The sequence below is a fragment of the Furipterus horrens genome, unplaced genomic scaffold, assembly GCF_987537825.1.
Source record: "Furipterus horrens unplaced genomic scaffold, mFurHor1.1.pri manual_scaffold_9, whole genome shotgun sequence".
In the NCBI taxonomy this organism is placed as follows: Eukaryota; Metazoa; Chordata; class Mammalia; order Chiroptera; family Furipteridae; genus Furipterus; species Furipterus horrens.
In genome coordinates this window covers 43400723-43428527 of record NW_028327179.1, presented here as the reverse complement: position 1 = coordinate 43428527, position 27805 = coordinate 43400723, and the positions used below count along the sequence as shown (strand labels likewise).

General features: G+C 34.5%; 1 protein-coding gene across 4 annotated transcripts in view; it reads right to left on the bottom strand.

Annotated features, from left to right (window-relative positions):
• Positions 1-27805, bottom strand: part of CACNA2D1 (calcium voltage-gated channel auxiliary subunit alpha2delta 1) — a 471141-nt gene that overhangs the window by 237618 nt on the left and 205718 nt on the right. The window lies entirely within an intron of this gene.

Genomic DNA, 27805 nt, shown 5'->3' with positions numbered 1-27805 from the left:
GACTACATAAAACATGTAATTGTTAGAGTCCTTAGGTTTTCAAATCAATTAAGAGGACAAAAAAACAGAAGCAACTCCTTATTTATGATTCATAAATCCTAAGTAATTTAGTAATCTAACCTACTAAAGTTGATATACAGGTGTATGTATTTATTGTAACTTTTAGTAATATAAGTAAGCTACTATTCTTTAATACATTCACTTCATTGGCAGTAATGTCCTCTTCAAGTGGTTTCTATTGAAGACTAACATTTCAGTTTCTAGAAAAATCTTTAATCAGTAGAGTATATTAATCTTGGCAAATTTTTATTAGTACATACCTTTATGGTATATATTTCTATGAAAGTGGAAAGGAAATGACATTGATAAATCAATAAATGTGTGCTAAGCACTGTACTAGGCATCTTTTTAATAGCATATTTAGTTGTTGTTGTTGTTTTTTAATCAAAAGCCACAAAAATGTAATAATTTCCACCCTGCTGAAGAACATTCTTAATAGTCCTTGCAGAGATAATCTATAAGTAGCAGGCTGTCACAGTCTGCAAGGCTGCAAACGGCTTCATTGACTTTCACTCTTATGTACTAAATGTGTTAGAGAATTGCAGACTGACTTATTTTCCTAAGCTGGAGATAAATTGTCTATTGTGTCAGTCTGCTAATCACTTTTTGTGGATAGATTTATTCTTTTTCCTTCTTGGTTTTTAGATTTTTCTCTTTGTACTTCCCAGAGTTACTATTATGTTCTCCGTGCAATGAGCTTTTAGAAAAGACAGGAACATTTAGTGATTAAGGACACAAATATGAAACCAGACTACAACCCTGCTGCATACTAGCTGTGCAAACTTGGGAAATGTTAAGTTTCGTCTGCCGTTTTCACATGTGAATAATGTGAGAATCTGCCTTATGGATTGTTCAAAGGATTAAATGAGTTATTATAAAGTGCTTAGAACAGTGCTTGGCAGACAGTAAGTAATATGTGTAACAGCTATCTAACTCTGGAGAGTAATTATGATTCCATTTTCACTCTGTGTCCATGTGAGAAAATAGGTCAGTGTGTGCATCTGTGGCCTGCCCCCACCCCCACTCCCCAACAGTTAGAAGACAGCGGCAGAGACAGGACAAGTACAACATCAAACATAATAAATGTGACTGTATTATACCCATTTATTAAGAGATAAATGATCAGGTTTGTTCGTTTGTTTGTTTTTTAAGTATAAATCTCATAGTGGTTGACTGGTTCATGTGTTTAATCTTTCACAATGAACTAGCTTCAGTGTGTGCTCTTTCTGTGCAAGTCCAGGCAACACTGGATAATAGAAACAACCCTTTAGAGCCATTTTTATATTAGTGTATTGACTTCTATTCCCTGCTATTTAATATAATCTGTTCATTTTTCTAAACTATTATGTAGGTATTATCCATGACTACAATATATTGCCTAATGGGAGATCTCAACTTAAGAGTCCCTAAGCTGAATTAAAAGGAAAATTGTCCAGCATGCTTAAATAACAAAGATTTTGATTATCAGCTACCAAGGAGAAATGGAGTATAATAGGAGCTAGTAAACGTTAGAAACTGAAACAGAGAGAGAAACCAAGAAAAGGTTTTTTATCCCTACAAAAACAAAGAACTAAACAGAGCAAAAGCTAAAAGAACAGTGCATAGGTTTCAGCAGTATTGCATCACTCTACTTTTGGAAACTTAAATTCAGTGTGGAAATGTGGTAAAAAAGAAAAAAAGGAAACAAAAATGGAAACAATTTCTTTATTAAAAAAAGGAAAGAAAAGACAAAATGAGAAAATAAACATGAAGGCAAATCCCAATAAAAATCAAAGCATAAGTCTTCCCTCAACTTAAGAACAGTGAATGTTCATATATATATAGAGTAAATAATAAATATGAATTTAAACAAAATACTGGATAAAATGTAAGTTAAATATATTTTAGATTAAGAAATATAAGAAATCTAAAATTCTTTTATGTCTTAGAGAATACTATTAATATTTTTCCTTTCCCAATGCTCAGAAGAATGCCACCCAACAAACAAAACCCACAGGGAATAATATTCAGCCACAGTTTCCAAGGCAGGAGCTCAAACTATACCATGCCGTCTCTGCTCTAAAGAGCATAAGAACGTACAACTTAATGGATCTGATCCAAAATCCCACAGTTTATAATGTAAACATAACCCATACTTAATAAGCTATAATGACAGTAATCATCACAGTTTATTTTTAGAAAGAATATTAAAGAGGAATGAACAATGGCAACAAACTGTAAGATAATTCTCCTTGGGGGAGGAGAGTCCAAATCAGCTCTATTGCTAATATAAATTTTTAAACATTGATTTTATGAAGTAAATGCCACTTGTTACAAGATGCAGAAACAGTTTTAGAAACTTAAAGATATATACTCACATATGAGAAAAAAAGTATATATTAAAAAGTTTTTTAGAAGTTCAAAAGTTGCTAAATTTTATATCCCTAGTTTGGAAATCTAAAAATACATAGTCATGAAATGCAATACCGTTCTCTTCTTTGATCATGAAGAAATTAATAAAATACAGTTTAATCCAGCAAAATTCAGGATAAAGCATAATACTGATTTTCAATACTTAAAAAGTCTATCTTGGGGACTAAAACAAATAGTTACTGATGGTGCTCTTTCTTGTAGCAAAAGACCAGCTAGTCTTGATTTACAGAATACTGACATGTCTTCTGGACACTTCAAGTCCCTAATTAACTTTTATTCTGGTCCAGTGACATTTTCTTTAAAGCCAATGATTGACCATTGAATGTCATGGGCAAACGTGTTAAGACTGATAAAATTCCCACCTAATAAAGTGTGAAAATCTGCTTGGTAGAGCATTCCTGTTTCGATAGTTAGCTATATAATTATAGTCTGTAACAATAACTTATTTCAGAAAAAAAAGAAAATGTGTATTTTCTTATTTAATTTATAATAATAATATAAATCATTAAAATCACACAAACAAAGGAACTAAATAGAACAAAGAGCAGAAGAGCAGTCAATAGGGGGGAGGGGAGAGGGAGAGAAGGGGGATAAGTAAGGGAAGGGTTTAATTAAAGAGCCTGTATGAAAGACTCATGGACATGGACAACGGGGAGGGATATGATTGTGGGAGAGGGGGTGGGTTGGGTGGGGGAGAGAAATTGGGGGAAAAGGGGACAACTGTAATTGAAAAACCAAAATAAAAAAATTAAAAAAAAAAAAATCAGACCAGGCACCAGATAGAAACAAAGAACACAGCTCAGCATAAATACCTATGACAGAAAAGTAAAAGTGAAACTTAATTCTGCTCATATTAACATATGCCAGAAAGATTCATTAAATGGCTTTATTATAAATAAAACAGCACACATATATGTATATAAAAATCCTTCTGGTATAAAATGATAAGTACATACACAAGTCATAGATATATAATAATATATACATCCCTGCCTACCTACAGGTTTGAGTATTTAAAATAGAAAATCATTTTAATGACTTTTTAAGGACTCAGAAGTTTATCAAAATGGACTTGAACCTAAGCCTTCTGACTCCAAACCTAATGCTCATTCCACAAGAACAAACTTTAGTCTCCATTAAACCTACCAAAAGTGTTAACATCACTAGTCTCTCATAGACTGTATGAAGACAAAGTACTATCAAAATCAAAAACACCAGCAGAGAACTATTTCAGGTTGATGAGAAATTTCCCAACAAAATTTTAGAAAACTGCTATACTAAAAACAAAAACGGCACAAAAAATTGTATATCAGTTTTAGAACTTTCTTTACATAAGTCTTGTCTACAAATCCTGAAATCCTGAGAGACTATTGCTAATCAGAGAAAAAGCTTTTGATATGCAGGGATCTGAAAAGGGGGGGGTGGGTGGAGAAGCAGAAATAGAGAATGGAAGACTTTTTATCAGATCAGAGAAAGATCAGCTCCCTTGAAGGCCTATTCATTCTCAACCTTCACTTTTTGACATGTTTTTATCTCCTCCACTAGCATTGAATTCTGTCAGGTGATATGAAAGTCTAATTAAAGCACTATAATTATACAGTGTATAAAGAAATAATTCTGTCGTTCTCCTTAACAATACCTCAATATATTTTCTTTTGGAAAGAGACTATTTTCCAAACCTGTAAATAATTTGCTCCCTTCACTGTAAGTTAATTGCAGATGAAAGATAAAAGAAGTTTTATGAAATATTTAATTATAAAAAATTTTCTTGTGATAGCTTTGAAAGAAAACTTTCAGGGATCATAGGACAGTTCAGTTAGACCCCAATAATATTGATATTCATGTTAATCAAGAACCGACTTAGAACTTAGAAACATCATTCAAAGTAACATCTCTAATTCAAAACAATTTACTTGGCTAGTATATGTCAAGGCTTTTCTTCCTAACAGAAAGGTAATAGAGCTCCACAATAGATGAATGCAAGTAAACTATTCATGTATTATGTGATTAATGTTCAATTAATTAACACCCAATAAAGAGTAGCAAATCATTGTATTATGTTTATTTTGACCATTTTTATCATTCTAATGAATTTTGCTTATCTTCCTCCAATGTTCTTAATATAACAAAAAAAATTATGATAATCAATTGAATAGTCTAACAATACCTATTGAAAATAGCAGCTTTAGTTGAATAATAGACTTGTATGTTTTGAAGAAAAATGTACAGGTACAATCATTTTGAAGCAATAGTATAATGAGCATGCACTTTTAAATTAGACAGATCTGGTTTCCAATTTTAGTGCTGCCATTCATGAACTTAACATTTTTCTGTATCTAAGAATAATAGTACTAAGTACTTTATATATTTTGTATTTAGTATGGTAAATAGCTAGTACATTGGATGTACTAGAATCAATAAAGTTTTGATTCCATTTCAATCTTAAAAATGTAACCTCATGGAACAAGCTATATAGAATTATGGTCACTGATGACTACTTTAGTATGTGTACATGAGGGAAACGAATGAAAACATTTTAACGGTCCCTATATTTTAAGTGTATGATGCCCAACTGAAAAGCTCTTGTATGTAGACCCATATGGTGGTCCCAAAGCATATACATTCAAGGAATGTGGGTTTAATATAGGAGTCAATAAAATGAGTTTAACTTAATTTTATTTTCGGCATAAATAAAATGAGAAAAGAGAGGAGATCATTATGAAATATGAAAAATAATGAAAAGTGTAGAAATAGTCTGGAACCCATAAACCCAGAATCAATCTTTTTTAAATAGTTGCTATAAAAAATGTTTATGGACAAAATAAAATATTACAAATAACCTTGAAGCTCACCTTATTTACTTCCTTTAACCAATTTCTCTACCCTTAGCAATCACTATAATGAATTAGTCTATACAAGGTCTGTCTAGAAGGTATCAAACCATGTAATATGAAAAATAGAGATATTTATTGAAGGAGATATAAGAAATATTGTACATAGAACATGGATGCATCAGTGCCCTTCAAAGTAGCCACCTTGGGACCTCACACAGTTCTCACAATTGGCTGCCCCATTGCATTTACCTGGCTATCATTAACGATGTGACGTCTATTCCATTTCAAAGCTGATTGTAGTTTGGGGAAAAGCCAGAAGTCACAGAGTGCCAAATCTGGGCTGTAGGGGCGCTGAGTCACCTGGGTGATTTGATGTTTTGCCAGAAAACTGGCAAAAGATACAACGCATGAGTGGGTGTGTTGATATGATGAAGCTGCCAATCACCAGTTGCCCATAGCTGCAGCCTTCTGAATCATCTGAATAGTTTCTGCGGAGGAATGTTCAAGCTTAACACAAAATCTGATGCATATTTATTGCTCTACTCACTCCGTCATTTTGAATGTGATGGCCACACAGTACACATGCTCACTCAATGGCATGCGCCACTGTCCACTGACTGGTACAGTAAAGTTGTCATTGTTCACACATACGCATTCCAGTCCACTCTCCTTGGCTGCCAGGTTACATTGATGTCATGCAAACCTTTCTCATTATATTAACAATGGCTGGACTTTTCCCAAACAGACCTCACAGACCAACAAGATAAAGCTGTATCACTATAAATTAGGTAAGTGTTACTACTGCCATTAGGAAAGGGTATAAAAAATAAAACAAAGGATCAGATCAAAACAAACCAATGAAAATATATAGTAGAGGCAGGGTTTCCTCCTCAGAAACTTGATTAAATCTTATTCCTTGCAGAGAAATCTGCAGTATATATGATTAAAAATTCAAGTGAAGGGAAGGATGATGTTTAGTGTTGCCATTCAGACTGAATTCACTCTGGTAAAGTTTGGGAGGGCAAATGAGATATTATTGAAAAAAATTCTACTTATCCAAAGTATCTAAGACCTTTTAAGAAATAATATATACTAAAGAAAAGAAAAATAAACATGAATAGATTTGCTTTAAAGAAATAGGCCATAGGTCTTCCAGCCAAGATGGAGGCCTAGACTGACATGCTCAGTCTCCCTCCACAACTAAGAAGGACTACAACTACCGCAAAACCAGAAATAACTAGAAGTTCCAGAAAATAAAGCTACATAGAAGTGCAACGTATGAAGTTATAAACAAGTGGTGCTCATTTGGATAGGTAGAAGGGGCAAAGCCAGGGCAGAGAGGTCGAGCTGTGCTGGCAATGGCAGTGATGGACCGCAGTAAGCACAGACACCCATATTTAAAGGGAGGAGAAAAACACCTGAGAACCACCCCTGGATGCAGAACAAATCCATCAGCTCACGATTCCAGCGCCGGGGAAGGCAGACCCCCTTGCCTTGGACTGTGAGGCCCAGAGGGTGTGGGGATGGAGGAGGAGGCTCCCGGTCTCTCAGCGGGGAGTAACGGCAGGAATCCATCTTGGACCCCCGCCCCTACACAGGGCACCAGAGTGTGGTCAGAAGGGTTGCCCGGTAGTGACAGTGCATAGAGCTCCACCCCCTATAGCATAGGAGGTGTGACAGTCCCACCCAAGAAGGAAAGGTAAATGAAAACCATCAGGATGGAAGGAATAATGACTGAAATACCAATCACTCAGCTGACCAAAAAGCAAATACATGAATTAACCGACGAACAAACTGAAAATCTTTCTGAGGCTCAGTTCAGAGCTATAGTCATAAGGCAGTTTACAGAATTAACAAAAAACATTGAACAACATGGGGAAGGAGTGAAGGCTAGTGTTGCTGAAATGAATAAAAACACACACGAGACAAGTGTTGAGGAAAGGAAAACCGAGGATCAAATCAAAAAATCGGAACATAGGGAAGGAACAGTCAACCAGTGCAGAAAGAGGAAACAAAAAGTGAGAAATATGAGGAGAGGCTCAGAAACCTCTGGGACAGCTATGAGTGAATGAACATCTGACTCATAGGGCTGCCAGAAGGTGAAGAAGAAGAGCAAGAAATTGAAAAATTATGTGAAAAAATAATGAAGCAGAACTTCCCGAACTTGGGGAAGGAAATAGACTGACAGATCCAGGAAGCACAGAGAGTTCCAGAAAAACTGGACCCAGGAAGAACCACACCAAGACACATTATAATCAAAATGTCAAAAGAGAGAATCTTAAAAGCAACAAGAGAGAAGAAGAGAATTATGTACAAAGGGGTCCCAATTAGACTATCAGCTGATTTCTCAAAGAAGACTCTGTAGGCAAGAAGGGACTGGCAAGAAATATTCAAAGTAGTGCAAAGCAAAAACCTACAACCACAAATACTCTATCCAGCAAAGCTGTCATTCAGAATAGAAGGGCAGAGAAAGTGCTTCCAGGACAAAATAAAACTGAAGTTCATTAGATCCAAACCACTATTATATGAGATGTTAAAGGGACTGGTTTAGAAGAAGAAGGATCAAAACTATGAACATTAAAATGAAAACTGTATCACAACAACAACAGAAGCTAGGGAATTGAAACAAAGGCAAACTAAGTAGGCAACAAGAGTGGAAAAAGAATTATAGGTATGGGGAACATATTGGGGGGAGGTCAGTGGGGTAAGGGAAGGGGGAAAGGGAGGGAGATTATTCAGGAATAAAGAAGCATAGTAGGAGAGAATGGAGTAGACAGGAAGAGGTTGAGAAGAACTAGATGCACAACCAATGGGCATGGACCAAGGGTCAGGGACAACTGGAGGGGTGGTCACTGGGTGGAGGAGAGCAGAGGGAAAAGAAATTAGAACAACTGTAACAGCATAATCAATAAAACATATTGAAAAAATAAATAGGCCACTTTTGAATATACCTCTAGTTGTTTTTATCCAGAAAACAAGGACTGTTGAAAATTTAAAAATTATATTAAAAAATATAATATTAAAAATTATTTCACCAAAATCTCTATAAGGGACTAAACAGCACAAGGCAGTGCAAATTTGATGTGTGCTACAGAGCATAGCAAGTGGAGGGTGCAGAGAATTTCCTATCACTTGCATTACTGGGGCACGAACAACCCACAGTAGACTCAGAAATTCCCCAGACCCAACAGAGATAAAAGGTTATTATCATAGGCAGAGGCAATCTAAATATGTTTTGGCAAACATGCTTTTTAAAATATAGTTGTGCCCCATTTTTGAAAGATTTTGTTTATTTATTTTTAGAGAGAGGGGAAGGAAGGGAAATCAGAGGGTGAGAAACATCGATGTGTATCATGCCTCTCGTAGGTGTCCCAAGGGGAGAGAACCCACAACCTTTCTTTGGAGGAACGACACCCAACCCACTTAGCCACATGGGTCAGGGAAACCCCATTTTTATCTCTAGGTTGAATAACCTGTAAGGGCCAAAGGGAATAAAATGGAATATTTCTAGAAAAATGACCACACACACACACACACACACACACACACAGCAGGTCCTCAAATAATGTTGTTTTGTTATAATGCTGGAGACATGCCATAGGAACTACTAAACTTTCATTTACATTGATTCGTCTATATAGGAAAATGAGTGTTGTTATATGTCATTTCACTTAAAGTCACAATGATATTAAATAAAGACTTATGTATATATGATATCTAAAAATGATGCATGATGGATTTAGACAATCTGAACTCTAATTGTTGTTGTTTCACCTATTATGTATAATCTCTAAATTATAGTTTAATCCCCTATAAAAAGAAGATAATCTCAAATATCCTCACAAGTTTGTGAAGATTTGATGTAACAACAAATATAACCCATCTAAGATTTAGTCAGCATTAATGAATACTAGATCTCTAAAGTTGTCTTTTCTTTCATTTTTAAGGTTAAAAACAGCACATGATTTTATAAAAACTTATGCACCTAAAGCTCACAAATATTTAGCTTTTAAAAATATCAGCAATATAAAATCTGGCATAATGGAAAACATGATTTGGTGAATACTAAAAATTTAAAAAGAGCCTATGTGCAACCGAATGTATACGAAATATGTCTTTATCGTCAATCAGTCTCAAAGGTTGAAGGTAAGTACATTCATAATCTATAAAGTGAATAAATTTCCAAAAGTATTCCAAAAGATAATCTACACATACATGAGTAAACATAACAAGAAAAATAGACGGTAATAGTCCATATTTGGGGAGAAATAACGGATAGCCATCAACTGATTAAAATTGATTAAATCAACTAAACCAATCAGGACATGTTTGTGACCAGCTACTTTACATATGTAGAACTGATTTCAGGAGCTATGTAGAATGCTGTGAAACCTGGGAGCTCAACTTCTTGCTCAAATCATGATAGTTTACAACCTACCAGTAGAAATATCACAAAGAGAAATATAAAATGGAATAAAAGTACACTAATAAAATATTAGTTTTCATTAGATGGATTTGAGAAGAAGGTAGAAAACAAACTAAGAATTTAGTAGACAAAGGTAAAATAGTATCGGGTGGGTTAGACAGTGAAAACAACTGAATACAGTGGTCATATTTAAGGCATATTTTACTTATTTGGCTTACTGCATATCAAATAAATTGCTGTTGCATGAATCTGCCCAAGAAAATACGGTAGTATGTGGTTGAAAAATATTGTAAGAACTTGGCAGAATGTCTACCTTCTAAATAACCAGTAAAGAAAATAAGTTTTTTAGGAATCCACCATTTGCAACACTAAGAAAAGGAGCATTTGGACTCAGTGTTCTGGTCTTATTTAACACAGAGGCAGACAGTAATAGGATTATTTAAGCAGAATGGTGGAGACTCAAGAATGGGTCTCCATTAAGATGTAACAAGTTGTGTTTATGCTTAAATTTTTCCCTGCTTGGCTAACAGTGTTCTGAAATATCTCCAGCCAAGATTCGCTCTTTTGGCCTCCGCATCCATTACCTGTTCCAAAGAGTTTTTAAACTGAAATATCCATGGGATTAATCATCATGAATTTTCTTAGCACAGAATTACTACAAATTATTATACTGTATTATTTTTAGATGGGACACAAACAGGATATAAGATAATGAAATTTCTAAAAGCAAAGGAGAACAAAAGGATTATTTTAGAATAAGAGGCACCACCTGATTATGGCATGTCTGGGAAAAGCTTCAGAACAGTGGATCCTAAGGAGTAATGGAAGAACAAAGAAGAACTTGATTTTTAGAGATAAAGGATAGAGGAGGGAGGAGAACTCACACAAGGAAGATCTCTGTAGGAAAAACTCTTTCATTCATAGAGTTGCTACTGAACTTTTACTAGGCTAGCTGCTGAAAAGACATCAGTGAAAAAGAACAGTGGCTACTTTAGAGCTACTCAGAGAGACAGACATGCTTTTGCTTTAAGAAGAACTGAAAAAATTGTTTAAAAATTATAGATGAATTAAAAGTTTACATTAAATAAAATGGAACTGTAGGAGCCACAAACTTTATTACAGATATATTTTAAAGATAAGTGACTTAAGAATAAATTTATAATTTGAAATAGTTAGCTAAGCCTACTTTGCTTTGAAAAAAAAATTCCCTGTTTTAGGGTTTGCAATCAAACAGTGTAGTGTCTGATCATGAGAAACTGTCATATTTGGACTCTTTAATGAATGTGATTTAAGATTCAGAGAAGCAAAATTTTATAACAGAAAGTACTAATCTTAGAAGCCAAAATGATACCATTCTTCACATTCACAGAAGGAACCATCACAGCGAGATTGTATTGCCCTTGCTCTATGCATGGAGAATTCAGTCTATCAATTAGTTTTTCTTATCTTGAAAGTGAGCCAATGCTTCATCACTTCATATCCATAACTGTATTAACTTTGAACAAATTGTTTTAAATAAAAACACTCTGTTCTACGGAACAAGGAGCTTAATTACTAAAAGACAATAGCAATCCTTTGCTATCAATCAAACATGCAGAAAAGCAAGACCATCTAATGAGGATTCTGCTTCATTAACTTTCCTCAAATCTCATTTGTAATATAAAAGATCACCACATATTCAATTCTCAGAAAGATAAATTTAATTAACCCAATAGTATGTGAATTTGTTTATACCATCCTTACTCATCATCTAACTGCAATCTCATGCTTTCTTCAAACTATAATACCATCTTTTTCAATATTCTTTGATAGAGCTTTGGACTATTTTCAGTTGGATAAATGAATTTTCTCAATATCTTCAAACTCATTACCATTTCTTGGCATTATAAAAATATTAAGTCATAAAACCATATGTTGTTAAAGATTGAAAGAAATCTTAAAGGTCATTGAGTCCATCCCTCTCATTTTACACAATAACAAAGCAGTTGATATAAAGGACCTATTTGGGCACTAAAAGGTCAGTAATGGCTATGAAAAAATATTTTTGTTAGAAAGGAAGGTATGCTATTGAATGATACTATAAAATTACCAAATATCATCCTTTGTATTTATGAGTAAACAATTCACATTTAATAAGTACACTGGTAAGGAGGGAAATAATAAACACTATGATTATAAAGGAGATGAAGGTTTTATGTACAACTACAATAAATCTACAGTCTATAAAGATTTGCTTTTCTTTCCTCATTCTGATCACTATATGATCCCTTTAATATATAATCATTTATTAAAGATTTGAAACTAGAAATCTAAAAAATAAGGGTTCATAAAATAATTAAACTATTATTAGAAAATATGTACTTAAACATTTATTTACTGTATATTTTATACTTTTAAAGATATATTTTTGCTTCTATTCATTGTAAGGATTCTAGCACTCACATTTGTTTAAATATCTTTATAATTTATTTTCAGCCTGAGAAATAATTTTTCAAAACCTATAGTTTAAAACACCTTGCAATATTAGCCTTCTGATAAAAGCTTTGAGAGCTTCCCAATGCAATCTAGATTCGTTGAGCTGCTTTTCAGCAAAAAGGTGTTTAATTAGATTGTCTCACACTTCTCTAAATCTGAAAACCTAATCACCACCTTCAAACTCAAAGAACAGAGGCAAGTTGCTTTGAATATTATCCTGTATAAAATCTTTGGTTTTCTCCCTTCCACTCATTTCCACCTTCTATCTGGGAAAACTTTGACTTTAAAAGTATTTTGCACACTTTATAAATCAAAGAAAAATTATTTTAAAAAGTCAAAGTCACAACATGGAAAAAACCAACTAATTTTTTTCTTCTATTTTATAGGGGTTATAATACATGTGTGCGTGTGTGTGTGCGTGTGCGCACACACGTGTAATAAATTTCAAGAACAAGTAAGCATTTGAAAGCAGCAAATGAAGACAGAAACAAAGAAATAAAAAAAAATTTTAATCTGAATTATACTAGTTGATATAGTTCAAAAACACAGGCTGCTATTGTATAATTTTCTCTCAAATTGGACTCACATTCATCCTAGAAACTCAAAGAAAAATTATCATTGCATACTGAGAGCTTAAGGCTCACAACCCTCCAAAAAGTTTTTACCATATAATACAGGGAACTACTTGAACTACTTAAAATCCTATTTTCATTATCTCATGAATTAAAAATATATATTTGGCTCTTCCCTATTCCTCTCTACTTTGCTGTGATATATATTATTTTGAGTACCAGATACAGTTCCTGCCCCACCCCCAAATTTTACATTTTAATGTGACAAAACAGAAAAGAATTTTTTAATTGGATGAATAATGTAGTATTCCACACTCACTTAATATTCAATGGATTCCAAAGGGAAAAAAAAATAAGAGGACCATGACATTTAACCACTTAGTACTGAGCACTAAGCATGGTACTAAGTAATTTCATAATAACCCTATCAATAGGTATTATCATCGTATTAAAGGTGTAGAAACCCTTTGGCGAACATGTCTAAGATAACTCAGCTAATTAAAACAGTAACTATTTATGCATTTTATTTGACAACAAATGAAATGAATCACTAAAGATGCAGAAAAAAATTAAGAAGTGAATATCTGGGTGGTGTGGGTCCCCCAGAAAAGAAATAGTGACTAAGAGTTGATTTCAATTTCTGATTCTAAATGGAATATGGGGACTGCTCAGGGAAGAAGCAGAGCAAGGACAGCTCGTATTACAGAAAATCATTCCTACAAATAATGAACTCCTTCTAAGCACATTAAATCCTGGGAAACAGAAGTCCATTGTTTGTTCAGAGGAGCATCAGGTTGGTTTACATGTTCAAGTGTGAGAACAAGCTAAGAAAAGAAAAATTACTCTGCATGAGGTAAAATGAAATTACAATTCCAAGGCAAATCTGGAGGGTGTGAGGAAGGGAAGAAGGCCCTTTAAGGCCCTGTGTGTAAGTAGACTAGAGACATCAGTGACAATTTCTCATTTTTGGATAGTCAAAAATATTTTTAATAATTGAGAAGCCTAGTTTTCAATTTAGTGTTATTTTGTGGCAGAAACTTAAATCTGTTCTCTAACTTTTTCCTGAAATCTTTCAGTATGACATCCATAATCACTTTGGGAGACTGAAGAAATATGTTTAGTTTATTTTGAGCCAATAGGGTATATAGGAAAAAGACCACAATCGTGAAAGAAGTTTTAACGCAAAATGGCAGTTATTTTTTAAAGGCACAAAATCTTGAGGAAATATTTTCTGTGGGAAACAGTAAATGCTCAGTTTGGGATTTTGAGGTTTATACGGAATCTGTGAAACTAGGTAAGGATTTCAGTGCTTAGGGATGGGAAGCTAGAGCTTAAAAAACAGTAAGTATTGATTTGACAAACACTTATATGCAGAACATTTCAATGCAATCATACAAAAAGAATACAAAGAGAATGGCAAAGAAAGCAGAGAGCCAGTCTTTGAGAATCATCTTTGTTAGGTAGCAGAATCAACTGAGCCAATAAAGAAAACAGAGTGTAAGAATTCAAGATGCTCTAGAGTTGGTTGGTTCCAAACTGTCCATATAGGGAGCTAACATAATGGGAGTGTCTTAAACCAACTTCCTTTAGCTTGGAAGTCAACTGCCTCATAGAGTTTCCCTTGTCTCCTTTGCAATGCTATCCATTGTTTTATATATTCTATGTAGATCTTCTAATGTTAATAACTTGAGCAGTCATTTCCTATATTTTTTTAACTTAAAAAGTATCCCCATGCACGGGCACACACACGCACAACATCCATTCCATCGCTACACCTTTGAGACTGGCTCAGAAAGTATTATTCTCTGGTACTATGGCACCTACTCTAATCTACATAGGAAATATTTGTTAATTAATGGTATTTTAGTCATAATTTCCTTGAAACAAATAAAAGTTATTTTATCAAGGTCACTGTTAAATCATCAGTTGAATTAGAACTAGATTCAATCTGTTATCTTTCCAGTTCCCTTTGCCTGATGCTTTTTCTGTCACACTCTATTGGAGAGTGGTGTGCTCATCTCAAATGGGGTACAAAATTTAACCTGAAGAAATTTATAGTTTAGATTTGAATAGATAACTGCATATTTTACCTGGGCTGTAACCGCTCACAATCTAAAATGTTAAACAAAACCAAACAGGCAAGAAAAATGCTTAAATACCATTAACGTTAGACACAGCTAAAGTGTTCCTAAAGTATTTCAAGCAATAGACATTTTATACATTATCTACTTTTTTATGACTAATGGCCACATGACAATGGCAAATTCATCTCTTCTACCATGTGTGTCCAAAATAGTCCCAGGCAAAATGACAAATATCTGGAATATTTTAGAAGACTTTGGAATTAACAATAATTGCTTTCATTGCAGTTTGCCAATTTTTTGGAGATGTGTGGGTTTGTGGGGTTATTTTTAATCCTGAAAAGATGTAGCATGAACAAAATAAAATGCCCTATTTATATAGTACATTTAAAAAATAATCTAAGCAAAACATTTATTACACCAGAGCACACCATAATCTATGAAAATGCATACTGCATTAAAATGAGTATAAATAAGTTAATGTGCAGAATTATTTAAGAGTTTTCTAAATCATTTTGGCAATGGAGTGAAAAATTTGTGGAATTCTTGAGTTTTTATCCTCCCTTCAACCCTACCAAAAACTTAATATTTAAAGAGTGTATATTATTAAAAACAAATGTATTTACTAAGCTTGTTTTAACTTTATCTTCGATTGTCTGCTTTATAACCTGAAAATTCATTTGGGGGTCCTAAGGGTAAGCCAAGTATATCTTTATATATAAATGCTTTCAAAATATTCCCTATATTACGTGTGTTTTATCAATTTTATTTTATGAGTTTTTTTACAAAAGGATCTCTTCTGTATAACCACTTTAAGACTGGACTGGAATCTTACTATAATAATTTTGGCATCAAAATTATAAGAATACATTGTTCTGGTAGCAAAAATCCCTAAATGGGGGAGTTTATATTGAATTCAATTTGTAAAACTAACCAACCTCATTACAATAAGATTTCAAAGTAGCTGCTAAAAGCCCTGTGTATTGCCACACATGTCAGCACCAGTCATTGGCAGAACTTACATTGCTCTACTGTGAGCTGCTCACAGTATTGGTTACCATCAGCAACCTCCAGCTGGGGCAGCTGGCCTGCCCTGGTTCTTGTATTCTTGTCATGGCACGAAAGCTCCTGAGATTGTCTCAACCCTGCCCTTCTAGATGACAAACTTCATATGCTTTGTGCCAAAATAACAAGTTAATAAACTTCTGCAAGTTCATATAGGATTAGGAAAATATATTTCTATTTCGTATGCTGGAGCAGCAAAAATTGAACATTTTCTTCTTTTAATAATTTGCATGTAGATGTGTATGCATATGGAAGTACCATGCAAGGATTGATGTATTTACATGGTGAATATCAAGCCCCTTTTCCCTTAAATATTTTTAAGTGAAGTGTAGCTATTAAGCTAAAGTCGAGACAGACACACACACCTTTTTAAAAAATCCTCACCCAAGTTATGTTTTCCCTACGTTTTTGAGAGGGAAACACTGATGTGAAAGAGTAACATCTATTGTTTGCCTCCTGTATGCTCCCTAATGGAGGATTGAACCTATAACGTAGGTATGTGCCCTGACCTAGGAGGGAACTCATATCCTCATGGTGTAGGGGTCAGTGCTCCAACCACCTGAGCTACCCGGCCAGGGCTGACACACACACACATCTTAATGAGAAAAGAGAGCAAACAAAACCACATTGCTAATATTTGATATATATTATGATATATTTTAATGAAAAAATAATTGTGAAAACATTTTCAAATTTTGGGTAAGGGCACCAATTACAATGTTTGGCTAAGGTCAAATGAGGAAGGACAGCAGAAAGAGAGCAAAGTGACCTGCAGGGAAGGACTGAAAAACCTATAATGAAAAAGAACCCTCAAGTGTATTCTGTAATGAGGTAAGAGACTGTGAAAATACTTAATAGATGGAGAATGAGGAGAGAGAGAGAACACGCGCTCTTCCAAGCAGTCACATAAAGATAATTATTATAGGTAAAAGCAACATTTTGAATTTCACTCCTGTGTCTTTTACAGAAAATGTTTCTTCTGGAATTTTTTATTTTCTATTAGTAAACTATACTCTAACTATTTTTCAAATACATTTTATCTTAATTCAATGATATTATTAATGATTAGTTTTCATTTACAAAATTATTTGACTTTTATCTGTTAGGGAAGCAGATTTAAAAAAAAAGGAGTCCCTGCACTGAAGAATCATATAATCTCAGAAGACAGACAGATAAGACCGCCACTACCCAGGTGAATGAGTGAGTGCAGGGAAGGAAGGGTGTGCCATGGAACACATAAGGGAACACCAAATATAGAAGGGGGTAGAGTGTGACCATAGAGGAGGCTCCGTTGAGAAGATGATTCCTAACCTGTGACTTAAGATCAAAGAGAAGCTAATCAAGTACAGAAGGTAATAAAGGCTGTTTAAAGTATTTTGGTAAAGCATAGAGTTTGGAATTGGAGAGCTGGTGGTAAAAGATGAGGCTAGCTAAAGAGATAACAAATATTTAAATACCTTGCTTATTATCAAAACTGGATTCTTTTTAATTGGTCTGTAGGACACTGTAGGTTCAAGTACTAACTGCCTTTATGCAAGGTCAAATTTCTTTTTCCTGATCCAGGATGTCATCTCCTTTGTATTCTATAATTTTCTAATCACTTCCAGGTATGAAGAAAACCCAATGCAGCCTAATAAAATCTCTGTCTAAATTGAACATTTCAAGCTTCTTGTAGCTTGTCCTGACCCAGGCAAGGAAGCTTACAGAACACGTAACTTGCACTATTTTCACCAGGCTCTTTAACTACCCTCCCACACTTGCTGCAACCTTAAAAGTTGGCTCACGGGAGAAAGTGGCAGAAGGGGTCTTCCTCAGCTGCAGAGAGATATAATCTTCTGCCAGTGGGTGTGAAGGAATTCTAATGGTGACTCTCCTTCTTGGGAAGCCTTAGTTGTTCTACCAAAATTCCCTCACTGGAGATCTCTAAGTGGTCACTAAGAAATGGTGATTCCCCCCACAGCTAGTCTGTGATTCTGGTAATCCACAGCCAGGCTCTCTTGGTTGGGGGCATCTTGATGCCCACCAGGTATCCCCTTCACTTATCTAGCCTCAAGATAAGAGATGACCTAAAGCTAGAACTAGATTTTGGAACCATTTTGCAAATCCTAATAACTCTTTATAGAGGAGGGATACTTGACACTCATAAACTTTCGCTTAGAGGACTCAGCGAAGTTCCCAGACAAGAAGAACCTCATGTTAAGAACCAGTTTACTATGCTTTGAGATTTGGATTTTATCGTAAAGGCAATGCCACTGAAGAAGTCTGTGATGGATGTTTGGAAAGAGAGACAAGAGGGACATACCTGAGGTAGATTCCTGTTGGGTAGTTATTATACTAATAGGAAGAAAATAATGAGATCTCAAATTAAACAAAGGACATTAGGTACAGTGATGTGGAAAAGATTCAAGAAATAATGAGGTAGAATTGAGAGGATACAGGCCTAGAGATATTATTGTTTGTTTGTTTTCTACGTGTTTATTAGGTGGTCTGTTGGTAGATTTAGTTGCTTTAAAGAAAGAACAAAAGAAAATAGGAATAGTTAATGGAGGGGAGCAAAGTCTCCCCTTAGGAGTGGGAAAAGAGGATTGTTAGACTAGAACAAAAGAGTCCAATTTACCTGATTCAGAAACAAAGGAGCTGGGTGAAGATGGTTACAGATCAGAATGAATCAGGTAAAGAAATGAAGGAGGTGCCCACCTGACACCCTCTTACATGTCTCAATGCACGGAAGTCAGTTGTTTTAAATTAAAGAAGGATATGATAGCATGGAAGGTGAGTAGTACAGGTTTCAAATAAGACATTCTTTTGGAGAACTGAGTGAGGGCCTTATTTAGGGATAAATAAATAGACTGTATAATCTTCAATTATTTTAAGAAAATATGTTTTTCTCATGTGAATTGAAAAAAAAACCAAACTACTAAATAAAAATAAATGAATACATACTGTGCCTAGTTTTAAACATTTAACTATCACATAAATGACTTTATTATAATAGGAAAGAAAATAGGTTATTTCATTAGAGATCAAAACTTACACAGAAATTAATCTTTATTAAAATCACTTAATTACAGACATCGTTATTAGTGTAGAATATAATACTCAAGAATGTTCAAAGAGAAAATCTAAAATTTAAAGGTAATTTATGAAATAGCTAGAAATGGGATGTTTTAAATTTCACCCTATATATGGTTCTCTGCCTAACATATCTGATGTTTTAGGTACTTCTGAACAGATTTCTAAAATAAACTGATTTTTATAATTTAAGAATTGTAGAAATGATTAAACCATATATGTGCTACAACTTTGTAAACCATAAATCACAATAAAAATGTAAGGAATTCTACTGCAAAGACTAGAATAGACAAGCATATAATTCTCTAATATATTAGACTGAATAATGAATTACAAATGGTCATTTTATTGTACAGTAAAAAAATAACTTTTAATGCACTGTGATACATCACAAGCTCTTAAGAAGACTAAAGCCTTTGTTAAGCCTGGTCATTCTTCACAAATTCTGTTATGTGGGTGTGCCATAGACATGGCACGGACAAGACAGAAACTATTTCACAGAAGAATTGAACATCCAACTACAATTACCTTTAATACAATATGCATGAAAATAAAACTTTCAAGAAGAAAATTAAGTTACATTTTAAAATATTTCTTATATCTCTCTTAAAATCACCTTTCTATCTACCTGCTCTACCTGTGTATCCATCTATCCGCTATCAGGGGATTCCAACTACATTTTTTTTAATTGGTGAATTTATTGGGGTGACATTGGCTAATAAAATTACATAGGTTTCAGGTGTACAATTCTGTAATTCAGCATCTGTATTTTTATTGTGTGCTCACCACTCCAAGTCAAGACTCCTTTCAGCACCATTTATCCCCCCTTACCCTCTTCTATCTTCCCCCACCCTGCTTTCCCTCTGCTAATCACCATACTATTGTCTGAGTCCATAAGGGTTTTTTTCTTCTTTGCTTAATCCCACCTTTTTCACCCTGCCTCCCAACCAATAAAGGTAATGATATGCAGCACTTTCTTTCCAACATTAAAAAAAACTTTTATTAAGTGTCAGGGTCTGTACTGAGTTTCAGTTACAGAGAGAGGAATCCCAGTCATTGTCCTCAGTGAGCTCATTGCCCTTTGGGAATCCCACTCGTTTCTATACGCTCAGTACAAAACAGCAACAACAGCAATAAGAGATTATATACCATAAATAAAGTACCATGCTAAGCACTTCACAGGCACAATCTTATTTGATCAGCATAACCACCCTACTGGTAGGTACCATTATGTCCCCATTTTACAAATGAGAACACCAAGGCACAGAGACGTTAATTGCCTGGGGAAACAGTAGGCTGGGAGGGGTAGGTCAGTGGGTACAAGAATACCATAGCCAATTGTAGCCTTGCCACAAATACTCTATGTGTGAACCTGGACAAGTCTTTCCCCCTCTCTGGGCCTCAAGATTGCTACCTGCAAAATAGACACATGGAGTTCTGTGAGCTACAAGGCTCTAAGATGGTGGTTATCATACAGTGCTGTATATTAGACATACCAAGGAGCTTGCAAATACCTTGATATTATATTCAGATCACAGACCAGTTAAAGCATAATGCCTGCAGGTAGTAGCGAGGCATACATGTTTAAAGAGAGGGAGAGAAACATCAATGTGGAAGAGAAACATCTATAGGCGGCCTCTCGCTTGCACCTTGAACAGGGGCCTAACTCACACCCTAATCATATGCCCCTACTGGGAATTGAACAAGTGACCCTTCGCTTTTAGAGCTATGCAGAACTTTCAATAGGCCTTGGTTGCCATGTAGTTTGTTACAAGAAGGAGAAAAGAAGTTGGTCCCTTCCGTTTACATTGAAACCAATTAAAGAGGTATCTGGGACTGAAATTTTAGAAAGAAAACAAAACAAACAAAAAAAAGCATGTCTTTGCCCTCTGGATTGCCATCAAGGAAGGAAAGGCTGTTACGGTAAGAAAACGTAACACAACGCAGTCCCCTTCTCCATTAATACTATGTGGCTCCAGTGAAAGTTGGAATTTTCAACCTTCCTTTTTATTCAAAACCGAGTCTTCAAAATGACAAAAATTCTTGTTGACACAAATTACCCACAGGTATGAGGAGTTTCACTTAATTAGGTTAAAATAATATCTTTTAATTTCTTCATATTTACAAGGAAGGGCTGAGTATTCCTTGCCTTATTAGAAGAACATTCAGACATCCACCCTCCTAGATATTCAAGACAGTATATAGCTGTGATAGTCACAGACATTATGTCCCCTGTGATGTCAACTTGTTCAGCTGTATTGACTCCGTCTTTCCCTTGGATCCTTCAGCTGCGAAGAGAGGGGGGGTCTGCTGCATGGGCAACAGCAGACCCTCCATATCACCCTGCCCAGGCTCTGTAGCTTCAGCTCCACTGGAGAGGACACTCCAGCGTCATCGTAAGATGTCGATTCAACACGGGAGGAGACAGATACCGTGTCACTCCCGAGTTGGACTGCACAGCCATTCTCGGCATTGCAGATACTCTTAAGAAGCTACACCATCGTCTCTCGAGACGGATGGCTGCCGACGACGACGATATATATATATATATATATTCTTATTTTCACTGATTTATTTCGCTTTTACTGGCTTGTATTGACTTACTAGTTATTTGCACTAATGGTCAATTGCAGAAATATTGATTATCATATGTATGTTTTGCCTGATAGTCTTGATAGACAGTGTGCTATAAAGGTTCATAATTTATTAGTTTGTTATGATAACTAAGGTTATTAAAGCAATTAAATTTCTTTTTATAGCATGAGTTTGGGTGTCTCTGGTACATGTAAAATTGTGTTGAGATAATTCACCCTAAAATCGTTTACTCAGATACAAATTATCCTGGATTTGTGAGAGAAGGCTTTATATGAGATACCTCCATATGCAGGGGAAAAATTCTAAATATTCTGAGCACTTCATCTTTAATCCTATTTATATAATGAGAGAAATTATGAATGATTAACTTTTTTTTCATCCAGGAAATACTTTTACACAGAGTTTTCCCCTTTGACAGTTTCGTATGAAGGTAACAAATTTCAATCTTATGATCCAGCAAGTCCACTCCTAAATATATAACTCCCACACACACAAAAGAAAAACATATGTCTACAAAGACTTATAGAAAGATTTCACTGCAAATTTTATCCATAGTAGTAAGGAAAAAAAAATCAGAAACAACACAAATGTCCATCAGTAGCAGAATGGGTCAACACATTGTGGTATATTATTAGAAAATCAATACTACGTAAATCAACACAAAAGATTTTATAAAGTAGTATGCTCTGTGAAAAGGAGATACACTTTATGACCTCATGTCATGAAGCACAAAAATAAATAAAACTAATATATAATACAACAGTTGACTTTAGCCTTATTTTCTATCTCCTCCCTGATGAATGAAGAACATGGCTCCTTATACACTATTTGCATGGCTTTAAATTTGTACTGTGGTTCTCTAAAACATTTTTTATTTCTTGATGAATTTCGTTTACTCATTTATTTGTTCCTTCAATATCTTACTTTTTGTCATAAACGTCTGTTGTGAACATACCCTATTTACAATGTTATTACATAGTTTTAAACATAATGCATCTTGAGAAAGAGGGTGAACACAATATGCAAAAAGACAAGTTAGGAGGAATATGTGTACAACCACTGAGTAATTCAGGACCATGAAGCTGTTTAGCTTATTTAACTGAAGCTGAACATATGATAAAAAAGACAATGAGCTATGTAGCTTTTGAAATCAGAAAACCTGCTACTGAAGAGTGACAGTGCATGTGTGTGCATTCAGGCATGCAAGTTCTACATGAATTATAGAGACGTGCACTTTATAAAGGCTTCTTAATGAAACACGGTTTAAAAAGAATCTCAATGTGTATATTAATGATTCCATTATCTCTAGTCCTAGATAGTTCCATACACCTCTAGTGTCCCTTGTTTATTCACTCAGCAACACATGTGAGGGACCATTAGAAACCAGGCATTGAGCAAGGTGCTTGTGACCCAGTAGTGACATGACCAGGCTTACCACTACTGTGGAAAAAAGCTGTCAACCATGCATCCTGTTTGCTGAGAACTAACAGGAGAAAGTGAGGGTGTCAGAAAAGGCTAGATGACATGAAGCAAGAGAATTGTCCATTAGTGACACTGAAACTTCAGAAAGAATTTCAGTCAACCTGTGTTGTATATATTTAGCTTTTTGGAGTCTTATCACATTTGTTTTAATCTCTAGAGAATGTGTATTACTCACAAAAATACTTCAAACAATATATTATTTATCTGAATAAGCTGACCAGTATCATAGACTCAGAAAGATACTTAACAAATACTACAAGATGATCAAACATGATATCAATTGATTGGACAATGTTGGTGCGTGCCCACCTCCTTTTACCTGGAACTTTACACAGCCAGGTGCACCCATTCCCCAGCTGCTGTGACCTTTAGCTGCAAACTGTTTAAAGCTACCCCCCTCTTCTGGAGAATTCCTCTCAACTGACCAGACTCTCCCTAGAGGTTGTCCCCCTTCCCTGCCCTGACTCCTCCATGCAGCCTGCAGCCAATGACTAATTAACGTGGAAACACGAAAGGCTAACCTCCTACCTGATGCGAGACCAGCTTTGTGGTATAGTTCACACTAACGTGTCTATCGTAAGATCAAAGCTAAAGTTAGTCTTCTAGCTGAAAAAGTGTCCTTGCTTAGCCATTTCACCTGAACTGTCTTGTTGCCTTCCTCCTCTTACCAATTTTTCCTGAGAGCATCCCCTGAAGAAACAAAAATTCCCATCTCAGGGTCAGCTTCTAGGAGGCCAACCCAAAATTATGTCCCAATGTGTATCATAATTACAATGTGTATCAATTAACTGCACATAAGCCATCCATCTAGTTATTTTTAGACAATTTACTATTTTTTATTCAAGGACTCTATTTTTACATGCAAAAACGCTGTCAAAAATTTATCAATTTTTTTATTCCTGCTCATGAATGAGGAAAGCAGAAGAGGTATGTCGATGATAACTATGAAATCAAACACTTATTTTACATGAATCGTAACTTTTAACAAGTAACAATGATGTATATTTCATTTCCTAATTTGTCAAATGGTAATAATACTATCACTATTAACATTAAAAAAAATTAGATATTTCAGAAATTAACTAATTAGTACCCATCAAATTAAATATTAAATATATGCAGAAAAGCATACTTAATTGCAAAAAGTAAGAGTTTCTTCTCTTTTTTTAGGCAAAACCTGAAGCTTATTACCTTACCCCCCAGTCTCAGAATAGTGAGAGGTATATTGTTCATTTGGTGATACAGTATAACAGCAGGACATAAATTTAAAGAAAGTAAAAATTATTGTTCCAATAGTGACCTTACTATCTCAGAAGTATAACAGCTAATGGAATATATTAAAAATAGAAAAATATAGATATATTTTTCTGTGTATGTGTTATTACTGAAAACCAAAACAGGAATGAGAAATTATAATTACTCATTTCTTATTTTATTAGTTCTATTTATATTATTAAATAGAAAAATAAACATTTTAAATCACATAATCTTAGACTTATTTATAAAAGCAAATGAAAACAAGGAATAAATGTACTTAATGGATGTAAATGTACTTCAAAATTGTAAGAACCTCCTTAGTTGGCATGCCAACTGATTGTAATTTTTTTCTCAACATAGGCAGTACAAGATTTTCAGGCAGAAGAAGTCCTGTTGTGTGGAATTGTCCCTGGCCCTAACCACTAAGTGCCAGCAGCTGGCATTGTGATGGCTAGAACACCCTCACACATTACAAAAAAGTTTTGGGGTAGGGAAGGGCAACAGGAGCGATGTGTATCAGTCCCTGGCTGAAAACATGATCACAGGGCTTAAAATGGAGTTGGCGGGGGCGGGGGGGGGTGGTTGATGATCAATAAATTTGATGCTGTCCTAGTAGCTCTGTGATCTTAGGCAAATTACTGCTCTCTCTGTGCCTCAGTTTATTCTTCTGTGATGTGGGTTTATCAAGAGTTGCCTCACAAAACCATTGTAAGATCAAATGAGGCAGGGACCGTGAAAAAGCTTTATAAAATGCCAAGTAACCATCCAAAATTATAACATTTTGTTTCATTTAATAATTATCCTATGCTGTATTTTTCATGATTAACTAGAGAAGATTTGATATTTAAAAAATATGTATTACTGTCTAATACGAAAGCAAGTGTACTAATTTGGAGACTCTGATTTTTGAGTTATCCAAGCCAGAAGCAATGCTAATCCTTGACCCTGTGTTACAGCCTTAATGAGGCTCCAGTCACCTGCCGGTAGCTCTAGTGGCTAAGGAAAACAAGCTGGTACTTAGTGGCAATTTAATAACCCCTTTAGGGTTTGTTCTGAAAAATCCAGTATTTTTTTTAACTGCTGACAACAAGAATATTCCCATTTTAATTTACTTCTATGGGTTTAGGCAATTACAAACCCTTCCAGTCAATGTTGTTTTTTTCCCCTCAGTGTTTTTATAAATATACAAAAATTACTACATGTGGTATATTACCAGAGAGAGAAACAAGTATATACATAAGTGCAAAACCCTCTCTTTCCTTTATTATTGAAGAAAACTCTTGGCCTCATGAGAAGCTTATAAAGCTGTCTAACTATGAATGGCAAATGGCAACATGTCAAATTCTGACTTGCTATGAACTTGTGCCATATACCTTAAGGGCAAGAAAAAGTGGCTGTCACTTTATAGAAAGAATGGTGCTTCTATAACAGAGTGACAGATTTCACAGTCTAAGTGTGATGATGCAAGAATTAATAACATGACTCAATTTCACATTTTTCCCTAAAATTGCGTCTTTTTAAATGTTTAATAAATAAAATGCATTGTATATGTATGTATATAATATACATGAAGGATATTACTTGGAATCTATTTTTTAACATGAGCTCTCATTTCATAGTATTAATGACTTGATATCATTAATAATTCATCACAAAGCAATAGAAATTACATTAAAATATTATACTACAGGCTAATTGTTCAATCTGTCAAACTTTTTTTTGCTGTTTTCTAAATCATACCAGTTATATGCAAATATCTTAGATTCAAATATAAAATTATAATCATATTAACACAACCACAGGTAACTTGTCATGTGTTTTTCAGTAAAAAATAACTTTTTTGAAGAAAAATTAAATTCGCTTTATATAAATCACATATTCTTATTCAGATTCTAAATCTACTAGTCATACTCTTCTCATATTGGTTTCTTTAACTATTTTTAAAAACTATTTAAATGATTTTAAAATTACTTTCAAGCATTTAATCAGAACTTTCACTACTCATAATTATTATTATCCAATTTTATCAGCCTAATTTATAAAGAAAAATAATCCCAGTAACTGCTATTTAACTTCCCATACATTTTATTCAGTGAAGCAAACACAAATTCAAACACACACACAGGTACATGCACACATGCACACAAACACACACACAGCTTTAAAGAAAACCCTGAAGAGAAGAGTTCAACTAAATATGTCTGGGGAAAAATAAACTAGGAAATGGAGACCATTCATGGATTCTCAATGCACTACCAACTCTCCCTGCCACTACTTTTCATTTGTGAAAGCTGTCATAAATCTATGTCCACTGATCCACTTGCATTTGGCATAGAGGCTGGCAGATTATTTATCAAAGGGATTTCTGTCATACTGGGATTAAGATGTCCTAAAAATTCCCAAGTGGGCAATTCATCACAACACAATTTAGAGAGCCACAATAGACCTTGGTAACAAAGGAGTGAGTGATAGGTGAACCCAAACCCCCAGCTTGATCTAAAGAAAGCAGACAACATATACCAAAGGTGTCAATCAAACTGCCTCCTGAGCCACCTCATAAATATGAAATAGGGAACAAACAGATTGGTTTTTCTTTCCTTGTTTCCAACAGTTATAAGAAGATATTCCAACACTAACGAGTTCATTTCTGTATATATGCCAGAAAAGTTCTGGCTCTAATTATTTCCTATAGTCAAAGACACAAAAACAGGCTTAATGTCTGAAATAATGGAGGCTGTGAAATGTTTTACTGTTGCAAAACTGCTCCCTATATAGCCAGTGCAACATTTTTAGACTGTGTGAACCAAATAAATCTTCCTCTTTGTTTCTAAATATCAACAAAGGAAAGAATAATTTTAGTACCTTCAGACCAACATTTACAACAATCTAAAAACATCCCCAATGTGAGTATTAAGTCATCATGTTAATGTTGAATTTTTAAAAATTTAAAATTCTGCCAGTTATATAAAGCAAATGGCCATACGCACCTGAATTCTTTCAGATCAGCAGTCATTACGCTAGTCAAAATTTCTCGACTTAAATATAAAATCAGTGTTTTTCACAGATGTCAGTGTCAATAAAATCACGATCAACAAGAACTGTTTCTAGAGAATAGCACACACTATACAAGTATTTGTTGCAAAAATGAAGCAAGGAGGTAAGTGACAATGGGGTCATTATTAACTTAAGATTACTTAAAAACAATTCTTTTTAAAATTATGTCAAATTTGCAATAGTTAGAAGCTTTAATTCTAATTTTATTTGAAGTATAGCTCACCTACTATATTTATTGCTTTGGAGAGATACATTTTTGCCCATGCTAACGTTTATGAAACCTGGGAGAGTATTATAATGGATGACAAGCCATAGTTAGTAGATTTCTTTTAAATGCAATATTATCTTGTGTTCTACAAGCAACGGCATCCTAGATTTAAAGAACATTAGTGAAATTAATATATTTTTGCCATTACTCTG